The sequence below is a fragment of the Papio anubis genome, chromosome 8, assembly GCF_008728515.1.
Source record: "Papio anubis isolate 15944 chromosome 8, Panubis1.0, whole genome shotgun sequence".
Classification (NCBI taxonomy): Eukaryota; Metazoa; Chordata; class Mammalia; order Primates; family Cercopithecidae; genus Papio; species Papio anubis.
The window spans coordinates 138,385,234-138,396,655 of NC_044983.1; positions in this window are offsets into that span (position 1 = coordinate 138,385,234).

The following is an 11,422-nucleotide window of genomic DNA, read 5'->3' on the forward strand; positions in this document are numbered from 1 at the left end:
CAGGTAGCAGTTTTCAAATATAGTGACCAGGCCAAAAGGAGAGTTCCTCAATGCTAGGGTTAGTCAATAAGTTCTGAGCACCCCAGTCCTCCTAAAAAGAGCTGTGACAAACTATGAAATGAAAGGGTTTGGGGCTATGCCACCGGAACACTGGCAGAGAAAACTGGAGATAAGTAGCCAGATGGGGCAGAAGAGACAAGGTCTGAAATATAGGAGACTCAGGAGCTAGGAGCAGAGGTTCCGGTGAGGTAGATTTCAGCTTAATATAAGGAAGTAATTTCCAACACTAGTGTTGCAAAGTGGTTTTCACCAAACAATCAAGACCTTTACACTGGAAATGTGTGTTCCACTAGTGACTCATGGGTGTTTAGCAAATGGTAAGCTGGGGTAGATGACCTTTGCAATTTTAACATGCTGGGATGAAACACTATTTGCTTCCAAATTAAATTTTTAAAAAGGATACTAGAAGTATCCTCTTTTATTGAAATTTTTTTTTCATGAAGCAAACCCCGTTTCTAAACAAACAACAAACAAACTAACAAACAAAAAATTCACAGTGAGATCTCATTATACACCTATTAGAATGGCTAAAATAAAAAATAAACCATTGCTGGCTGCGGCGGCTCACGCCTGTAATCCCAGTACTTTGGGAGGTCAAAGCAGGAGGATCACTTGAGGTCAGGAGTTTGAGACCAGCCTGGCCAGCATGGCGAAATCCCGTTTCCACTAAAAATACAAAAATCAGCCAGGTGTGGTGGTGCATGCGTGTAATCCCAGCTACTCAGGAGGCCGAAGCAGGAGAATCGCTTGAACCCAGAAGGTGGAGGCTGCAGTGAGCCGAGATCCCACCATTGCACTCCAGCCTGAGCGACAGAGTGAGACTCCATCTGAAAAAATAAAAATAAATCAAATAAATAAATTAATTAACCATGACCGCCCCACATGCTGATGGCGAGCGGAGAAGCTGGGCCACCTACATGCTGCTGCTGGGCGTGGACGATGGAGCAGCCGCTCTGAGAGACAGCTGGGTGGTTTCTTATCAAACTAGACGTCCAGCTCCCACGACCCCACGATGCGCCCCAGAGAAATGAAAGTCACGTTCATACAAAAACCTGCTCATGAGTGCTCATAGCAGCTTTACTTGTTTTAGCCAAAACCTGGGAAGCAGCCCAGACGCCCTTCGATGGCAAAGGGTTCAGCTGGGTCCGTGGGCACCAGGGCAGACAGCCCAGCCACAGGAAGGAGGCGCCGCTGAACGGCACAGCCACCAGGGGGAGCCACAGAGACTCTGCGGAGTGAAAGCGGCCTCTCAACAGGTGGCCTCCAGGACGACTTCCTCCGCACAGCTCTCTGAAGACAGTTCTGGAAACGGAGAGAACCGATGAGCGGCCGCAGGGGCTCCCAGATGCGCCTCCCCACGGAGGAGGGTGCAATATTGCACCACAGTTATGCAAAATGGTAGCCTCGGGCCGGGTGCAGTGGCTCACGCCTATAATCCCAGCACTTTGGGAAGCCAAGGCCAGCGGATCACCTGAGGGTAGGAGTTCGAGACCAGCCTGGCCAACGTGGTGAAACCCCCATCTCTACTAAAAATACAAAAAAGAAAAAAAAAAACTAGCCAGGCGTGGTGGCTGCACTCCCACTGCACTCCCGCCTGGGCGACAGAGCGAGATTCCATCTCAAAAAAAAAAAAAAAAAAAAGGAAGGAGGCCCCTGCTCACATGTCAGGATTTAGGCCCAGGAGACCCAGGGGTAGGCAGAATGCAAGGGACTGAGAGCTCAAGGCTGAGTCGGCTTGGAAGAAAAGTCAAGGTGATTGAGCTCCGTGCAAACAAATATGGTTGTGTGCTGTTTTGCTTTTTTTTTTTTTTTCCAGAGACAGGGACTCATCTTCCCACCCAGGTGGGAGTGCAGTGGCGTGATCTCGACTCACTGCCGCCTCGACCTCTCAGGCTCAAGCCATCCTCCCACCTCAGCCTCCCAAGTCGCTAGGACCACAGGCACGCACCAATACACCTGGCTACTTTTTTGGTGTTTTTTGTAGAGACAGAGTCTCGCTGTGTTGCCCAGAATAGTCTCAAACTCCTGAGCACAAGTGATCCTCCCGCCTCGGCCTCCTAAAGTGCTGGCATCACAGGCGTGAAACACGGTGCCCAGCCACGTTGCCATAGTTTAGGTTTGGTTTGGTTTTATTGTGTTTTGGCACAGCCCTTGGTCAAACCCTGCAGAAAACAGAAAACTGACTGGTTTCAACTGGCGTGGGAAAACCTGGGTACCCTCTCCTGTGTTTCCCTAAAGGCGCCCAGGCCATCAGCTTCATGAGCACCCAGCGGATAGGGTGTGCCTGGTACTACCATGGGAGGGCCAGCTGTGGACACAAGGAGGACGGATGAAAGGCTGAGACTGACCCCAGCCAGTGTGGATCTCATGCGCCGGCTGCTGGGTTCTCCTCCCAGTGGCCACCCACCTTCACGCTCTGCCCTCGCACCCTGGGGCCACGAGGCCAGACTGGGCTTCCATCTGCCACGTTCCTGGCGTGCACTTTAGGCGGGCACGTTGCTCCAGTTCTCCCTCTGTGCCGTGACAGCAGTTACAACTGAGGGCTCTGGGTGCACACGAGTGTGCAGTGAAGGTCAGGCATCCATGAGGTCCACCGTCACACACTCCTGAGGGACCCCCAGCCAGTGCTGCACGACCACCGGGGTCACAGCAGCTCTGTCTTAATCACGTGCTGGGTTGTCCTGTAAATCAGTCCCAAGGCCACACACAAACCCCAGGATCACACAGATCTCCCTCAGGTGCTGGGGGCCCTGGTCCAGCCACCCCCTGCCCGTTGCCCACACTCCACAGTGATGCACCCCACTGCTTATATCTCTGGTGGACTCATATCACCCTCCCCCAGGCACCATGGTACAGGCCTATCTCTTCCTGGGCCCAGGTCTCTTCTACCCAGGATCCCGTCTCCCCTGGACTGTGATGTGGGCGGCCTCAGCACTATGAGGCCAGGTGTCTGCTTTCCCCACAGACACAGGACTCTTGGATCTTCCCCGCCAGCTCCCTGGACCCAGGGCCGTTCAGCTTGGTTGGCTTAAGACCACAGCTCACCCCCGCTGAGGATTCCAAGGAGCATAATAGCTATGACAAAAATAATCTTAGAACAGACCTCTTCAGAGCCCTGGGAGGAGATGACTGTGACCTTCATCACTCCCATCCTACAGATGAGGAAACTGAGGCACGGGAAGGCTAAGTGCCTTGCCCAGGACCAGACGGCAATTCTGAGGCAGTGCTGGGATCTGAGCATAGGCAGCCTGGCTCCTGGGTCCACACACTCATCCCTACCCACAGCCCTCTAACATGGTGGGACGACCTGTGCTTTGTCATGCACAGCGGCCTTCCAACCTCTGCCAGCTTCACAGAACAGGTGTGGACAAGGCCTTGGCCGTGCACCATACACAGGACGGTCTCTGCCTTGGAGAATCATGAAGCAGCACTGCTCTCCAGGGCCAGGTGCGCTGACGCCAAGTGCTGGCTCCACAGCTTACTTGCTGTGCAAATCAGCCCGGTCCCCTGCCCTCTCTGAGCCGTGGTTCTTCATCTATAAAATGATGACGTCCATGGTTCCTACCACATTGAGCTGGGAGGATTACACACACAGCACCCGCCTATGAGGCACGTGGTGCAGGACTAACATAATCCTGGCAGTTATGCAAATGGCCAATTCACCAAAGCCAGTGTGACTGCAAAACAGCCACAGAGCTTGCACTTGTTATCTGTTGCTACATAACCCATTCCCCCAACATGTACTGGCTGGAACAGCAAACTCTTCTCTCAAGCTTCTGTGGGTCCGGCTCACAGGAGCAGCTCAGCAGGTGCCTCGGGCTCAGGGTCCCTCGTGGGGTTGCAGCCGTGCTGTCGGCTGGAGCTGTGTCATCTGGGGCTGGCTCCCCAGGCGGCTGTTTCTCACGACACGAGCGTCTCCATAGGCTCTGAGTTTCCTCACAACATGGCGGCCGGCTTCTCCCACAGCAAGTGACCAGAGGGTGAGGGCAGTCGGACGCCATGGAGCCCCTCGGGACGTGTGTCTGAAGTCACTCTGTCGGGACCTCTGTTTATTTATTCCGTCTGTGGAAGTGAGTCACTCAGCCCAGGCCATACTCAAGGAGGCGAGTGAGGTTCTATCTCTGGATAGGAGGAGTGGCCAAGAGTTTTACCTCAGGTTTTAAAATAGAACCATTTCATTTTCATTGACCACTTCCATTCGCTGTTCGTTACAGCTCTGTAAGAAAAATTGCCTCTGTGTCCCAGGTCCTGGCTGCTGCCAGATGACAGAGAGTTGGGAAACAGAAGGTTGTAAAGAAACACGCTCCCAAAATACATTCCTGACTCTGTGTCCCCACAGACAGATGCTCCATGGCCATATCTGTATGCACGAGAACATGGCCATGGGCCGTGGTACTTGCTGTCTGTCCCTCTGCTAGGACAGTCCCTCTGCTGCAGACAGCATGGCATGGCACGCCCACCATCCCTCTTTCAGTCTCTGAGGAGGCTTCCCTGAGGCCATGCCGTGGTGCTCGAGGGTTGCAGGAAGCAAAACCGCAAATGAGGGAGGCTGCTGCTGGTGTGAAGTGAAGCGTGAACACACGTCCTTTGTTCCAGCACCTCGAATGGAGAAACCTGCTCTTCCCCACCTCCCCACCGCCGTACGTCAGGTGTCTGCCCAGGCGTGCAGCCCACTCTTCCTCTGGGCTGCTGGGCTGCTCCTGTGCTGAGACCATGCTGTCCCAGTTACTGTTGCTTCCAAAGGGCTGTGTCTGCTTGAGCAAACTCTCTTCCAGTGTTCTCCGTTGGTTCCTCAGCTGTGTCTTACCATTGGTATTTCCATGTAAGTTCTAGAATTAGCTTTCCTTTTTCTTTAAGTTTCTTTTTTTTTGTTTGTTTTTTAAAGACAAGGTCTCACTCTGTCTTCCAGGCTGGAGTGCACCAGCACAATCATGGGTCACTGCAGCCTCAGCCTCCCAGGCCCAAGCGATCCTCCTGCCTCAGCCTCCCGAGGAGCTGGGACTACAGCACGTGCCACCATGCCCAGCGAATTTTTTTTTTTTTTTTTTTTTTTTTTGAGACAGGATCTCATTGTGTTCCCAGGTTATTCTCAAAATTCTGGGTTCAATCCTCCTGCCTTGGCCTCCCGAAGTGTTGTGATTACAGACGTGAGCCACCACGCCTGGCCTAGCTTTTCAAGTTTACAAAAGTCTTGCTAGGATTTTGACAGGAATTGCATTGCATCTGTGAGGTGCAATTGAGAGCTGACATTTTAAAAATACTAAGTCAGGCAGCTCATGAGCTCGGGCTTCATCACCATTTATTTGGCTCTTGTTTAATGTCTCCCAAAAACACTGTGTAATTTTCCCCATGAAGATCCTCCACACGTTTCGTTGGATTGATTCCAAGTTACTTTATGCCTTTGATGTTGTAAATGGTGTCTTTCCATTTTCATTTTCATGTGACCCTCAGAACTGGCTTCTGATGACCCTAAAGTAGAATTCTCACTCCTAGTCAAGACCCACAGGCTCCAGAGCCCTCACCTCCTCCTCTCTGGCTTCCCAGGAGACCAGCTTGATAGAGGCCTCCTTGGCCCCCCAGCTCTAGGTGGACCAGCAGTGGGGCGAGAGGACTCTGCCCATCCCGGCTCCAGCTCCTCAGCCTCCCCTTCTAGGAGCTCAACTGAATGGGCAGTGAGAAGTGGGGGCTCTCCAAGCCAGCCTGCTTCCCAGGGCTAGCCCGAGGCCGGCGGGGGCCTCATGCCCTGCCTGGGGCGTGCTTCTCTTGCCTGCCCTGCCTTACCTAACATCATAAACTTCACCCTGGAAAGAGCCCTGATGTGGTGGGTGGGCAATGCCCTGGGAGGGGCTCAGACCCCAGTCCACGCAAGGAGATTCATCCTGCAGAGACACCCCGTGAAATCCCAAGGGGAGAACATTCACCCTGTGAGTGCAATGAACTCAGAGAAACCTTTAGGTCTAGGTAACCTGTTACCAACACCAGAGAATCCATACAGAGAATTTGCATAGGAAGAAGCCCTGGCCGGGTATGTGGCTCATGCCTGTAATTCCATGCTTTGGGAGGCCGAGACAGGCAAATGGCTTGAGTCCAGGGGTTCAAGATCAGCCTGGGCAACATAGCAAGGCCCTATCTCTACAAAAAAAAAAAAAAAAAAACTGAAAAAATTAGCCAGGTATGGTGGTGCACACCTGTGGTCCCAGCGACTCAGGAGTCTGGGGCAGGAGGATCGCTTGAGCCAGGGAGGTTGAAGCTGCAGCGAGCAGAGATGGAGCCACTGCACTCCACCCTAGGCGACAGAGCAAGACCCTGTCTCAAAAAGAGAAAGAAAAAAGAAGCCTTGCAATGATCCTGAGAATGGACTTTTAAATGTAGCTTGGATGAGCTGGACGAACTACAGCCTCGCTGCACAGAGTGGGTTTATGCTGGAAGGGAGCTTCTTCTACTGCCCAGCCTGTACCACACCGGATCAGTCACCTCCGAGTGAGTCCGTTAGTGGGTGAACACGGGAAAGATTATGTAATTGGAGAATAAATGGATTTACCACCAATGTCTTGTCACAGATTATAAGCCCGAGGGGCAGGTGTCAGTTCTTCCAGTTAAATGGGTGTGACATAGAATTAAGGAAGGTGCCCACAGGTAAGGAGCGGAGGGTTCTTGGAAGAATGATTCTGCTTAGCGGCCTGACACTTTTGTGTCTCTTGCTTGTTCTGCATCCAAAAGCCTCACTGGTTCACTGGTTCACGCAGTGGCCTCGCCTGTGCTCCAAAACAGAGGTTCCGGACCCCGGCCGCACACAAGAACCATCTGGGAGCGATTTTTCAAAACACTGATGTTAGATGCCGGCCCCTCTGCCCCTACGCCAGCAGCGGTGGAATCTCTTAGAGGTGAGGGCCTGGTCAGCATTTCTCCAAGCTCTTAGGAGTTTCAGATGAGCAGCCGGAGGCCGGGCGCGGTGGCTCACGCCTGTAATCCCAGCACTTTGGGAGGCCGAGACGGGCGGATCACGAGGTCAGGAGATCGAGACCATCCTGGCTAACACGGTGAAACCCCGTCTCTACTAAAAAATACAAAACAACTAGCCGGGCGAGGTGGCGGGCGCCCGTAGTCCCAGCTACTCGGGAGGCTGAGGCAGGAGAATGGCGTGAACCCGGGAGGCGGAGCTTGCAGTGAGCTGAGATCCGGCCACTGCACTCCAGCCTGGGCGACTCCGTCTCATTAAAAAAAAAAAATGAGCAGCCCGAGCTGTGCCCTGCTGCACCAGGGAGCTTGTGCCATCTGCTGCCCCTCTCTAGGCCAGGCCACGTGCCTGCTCCCCAGGGCTGGCCCGGTCATCAGAGTCACTGGGATGCTTCTAAAATTAGAGGTTATGAGGCTTAACCCCAATGGCATTCTGTGTGACCAGCTCTTGGATGATGTCTGGAAATCTCTTTTTTTTTTTTTTCTTAAAAGGATTCCAAACTAATTCTGATTATGAGTAGGTTTAGGAATCAGTGCCATAAAGGGTGTGAAAACCAAGGTAGCAGCTCTCCTGCCAGGCAGAGAAGACCTGGGCACTCCCTAGGCCCTGCCATGCCCCACACCATCCTGGGCAACCTCCATCTTCACACCCTTTGGTCTTCAATAAAGATCCCATGAGATCCAGTTCCTACCCCATCATGCAGGAGGGAATGATGAGGGCACTGACCATCATGCAGGAGGGAACGCTGAGGGCACTGAACATCGAGTGGGAGGGGACGCCGAGGACACATGAACATCGTGCGGGAGGGGACGCCGAGGACACGTGAACGTCGTGCGGGAGGGGACGCCGAGCACACGTGAACATCATGCGGGAGGGGATGCCGAGGACACGTGAACGTCGTGCGGGAGGGGACACTGAGGGCACTGAACATCGTGCAGGAGGGAACGCTGAGGACACGTGAACGTCATGCAGGAGGGAACGCTGAGGGCAACAACCAAGCAGCATTTTCAAAAGTCTCAAGAGAAGGAAGAAAGCCATGAACTATGCAGCCGTTCAAGATTTCCTTCAAGGAATTACAGTGCCAGGAGAGCAGTTTTAAACTTGCCAGAGCTCAGGGGTCCTGCAACTATAGGCCCATCAGGAGGAACCTCCTAAATGGGCTTCCTCCAACCACAAGCTGCTGGGAGAACCTCAGCCATAAGACCCACAGGGGTGATACATTGAATGGCAGACCCACCATGGAAAGAGAAGTGCAGGCGAGAGGGGAAGAACCATATGTGCTGTGTGTGCTCTGACAAAGTTGAAATAGCATGACTTCAAAACAACGGGAGGAGGGGGAGGAGGCAGAGGAGGAGGGGGAGGAGGAAGAGGAGGAGGAGGAAGAGAAGATGGAGGGGGAGGCAGAGGAGGAGGAGGAGGAGGAGGAGGAGGAGGAGGAGGAGGAGGAGGAGAAGGAAAAGAGAAAAGCTGTACAGGCAATAGGGAAAAGTGAAAGGGCACCATTCAATCCAACAAGCCAGACAGTAAGCCACTCAGGAGGAAAGCAGTTCTCTGTCCCTCTCTAAGCTAAGAGACTGAAGTGCCTGTCTCCTGTCCTCAGTTCTCTTCCCTAGTGGCTGTCCCTGCAGAGCAGACTGGGGCCCCCACCCACTAGCAATAGGACTCCCACATCAGAACACAGGATGGTGACCCAGAGGTGCCCAGGCAGCCGTGGGAGGCAGCCCGCCACCCAGAACAAGAGGCCCGGGCTTCCAGGCAGCTCCAGCCTTTGCAGCACGCAGGCAGGGCACAAAACAGGGATGTGTAAAAGAAATGAGGAGCACAGACACGGCAAAGCCTGGGGCCCCCAGCCCCTCCTCAGAGAGGCTACCTCTGTGGGAACCTCTGCAGGAAAGGGGTCCTCAGCCCTTGGAGCTTCTTTCCATATTTACAGGGCAGCTGGAGAGGGAGGTCTGGTGACAGTGGGAGATTCCGGGTCAGGGAAATGGCCTCTGCCCACATATCATATACCAATGCTGTTGGCACCACATGGAGTCCCTGGTGGGCTTGCCCAGCCACCACCATGCCCCTAAAGGGACTGGAGGGGCCACCAGGCTCATTTAGAAGGCAAGGGACTGTCTCTTTTGAGGACACCTTTCTCCTTCCTCTGCTTTTTTTTTTTTTTTTTTTTTTTTGAGACGGAGTCTCGCTTTGTCACCCAGCTGGAGTGTGGTGGCATGATCTCAGCGTCACTGCAACCTCTGCCTCCCAGGTTTAAGCAATTCTTTCTGCCTCAGCCTCCCAGGTAGCTGGAACTATAGGCACATACCACCACACCCAGCTAATTTTTGTATTTTTAGTAGAGACGGGTTTTCACCGTGTTGGCCAGGCTGGTCTCGAACTCCTGACCTCAAGCAATCCACCCACCTTGGCCTCCCGAAGTGCAGGGGTTACAGGCATGAGCCACCGCGCCCAGCCTGCCATTCTTATTGTCAGTCTTATTCTCTCAGCCCCATCAGTCATCAATTGCTCAATAAATATGGATTAGGCACCTGCTATGGGCTAAGTGTTGGCCCCTGGTAATACAAAGATAAAAAAGACAAGCCCTGACTGAGGGTCATGTATGGCATGTAACCTGTGTGGACAGCTACCCAGACAGCCTTGGCCTGAGGATGGCAGGGGTGAGGCTGGGGCTGGCACAGAGGAGCTTAAACAGGTGGAATCTTAAAAAACAGGAAAGAGTCCTTCCAGCGGAGGTGGAGCAGGGGTGTTCAAGGCCCAGGGCTGAGGCATGCAGCTGATGGTGTGTGGCAGGGCAAGCGCTTGCTGCTGAGTCTCCTGGGAGGTGAAAGGGTGGTGAGAGGGGCAGCTTGCAAGTATATGCAGGCCCCTTTGCAGCTGCTAAGGGACCCAGACCTCATCCTGCAGGACGGGCATGAAGCTGGGAGGGCTACTGCGGGTTTGCCCTGTAAGTCAGCCCCTCCAGCTGCTATAGGAGAGGTGGACAGGGGAGCCCAAATGAAGGCAGGGAGACCCCAGGGCAGGGCACAGAAGTAGTACTGGTGAGAGGAGATGGGGCTCCAGCCGGGACAGAGGAAGCAGGCTGTGCAAGAGGGGTTGGTTGAAAACATGGTAGGTAGGGCGACCTGCTCGGCTCCCCTTCCACACTGTGGAAGCTTTGTTCTTTCGCTCTTTACAATAAATCTTGCTGCTGCTCAAAAATAAAAACATTGGGAAGTAAAAGCAACAGGATGGGAGAGGGGAGTGGGATGAGGAGGGAGCGGAACTGCCTGGTTTTCAACACCTTGCTAAGTCCAGGAGGCAGCTGGAGAGAGGGCTGGGTGGGGGCAGGCAGTTCCCAGGGTGCCACAGCACCAGCAGCACCTAAGATCTCCACCCACGTTCACTCAGTCCACAAAACACGAGGCCCAGCACACACCAGGCACCCAGAACAAGCACAGGTGGCAGCCTTCAAAGAGCTGATTTGCATGGGAGTGTGGGAGTGTGGGATAATTAATAATAAATATAATAAGGAAATCATATAGAAAGTGGAAATGGGAAGGGTTGTGGGTGGGGGGTGCAGAATGCTGCGGATATCCTAAGGAGATTCCCCAGCGCCAGCCCCATGCCCATAGTTCCCTTGGCTACAGGTGGCACCTGTGACTTGAATCTGAGTAGAACTGGGCGGAGGGGGTGGCATGTCACCCACAATTAGGTTCTGTTCCATAGGACTCCATCTGGGGGTGGGGCTCTCCCTCGGACCCTGGGGAAGTGACCACCCTGTGAACTGCACACCCTCGCAGATGGCCACACAGCAGGGGCCAGTAGGCAGCCACCGGGAGCTGAGAACAGTTCCTGCTGGCCCTGGGTCCTACAAGCACCAGGACATGACTTCTGCCAGCAATCGCATGAGGTGGAAAGCAATCCTTCCCCAGTCCAGCCTCCAGATGAGAACACAGCGGCTGACCTGAGCTGAGGACCCAGCTAAGCCTGGCCTTCTGGCCCACAGAAGCCTTGAGATAACAGGCGGATGTCGTTTTAGGACACCCAGTTTGAGGTACGTGGCGGGCCTGGCGGCGCAGTGTGATCTGGACGGGCAGGAAGTGGAGTGAGCGCAGCCAGCGCTGGGAGCATATCCCGGAGCGCTGCCTACGGCGGGAGGAGCCGCAAGGGCCGCGGGGTGGGAGACGGCTGGCCCGGGCGTGCACGCGGCGGCGGCCGTGGTGGAGGCGGTGCCCGCCCAGCTAGGGGACGCGTCGGTTCTCCTTCCGCGCTGAAGGCGCAGGTAGCGACTTCCTGTGGAGGCACGCGGTGGACGCCACGGAGGCTGAGGCTGGGGGTGGGCAGGGAGCGGCCTCAGGGACAAGCCTCCCGGCGCCCGGCTGCGATCTCCCCGCTGGGGGCCGGGAGCCAGAGGCCCACGCG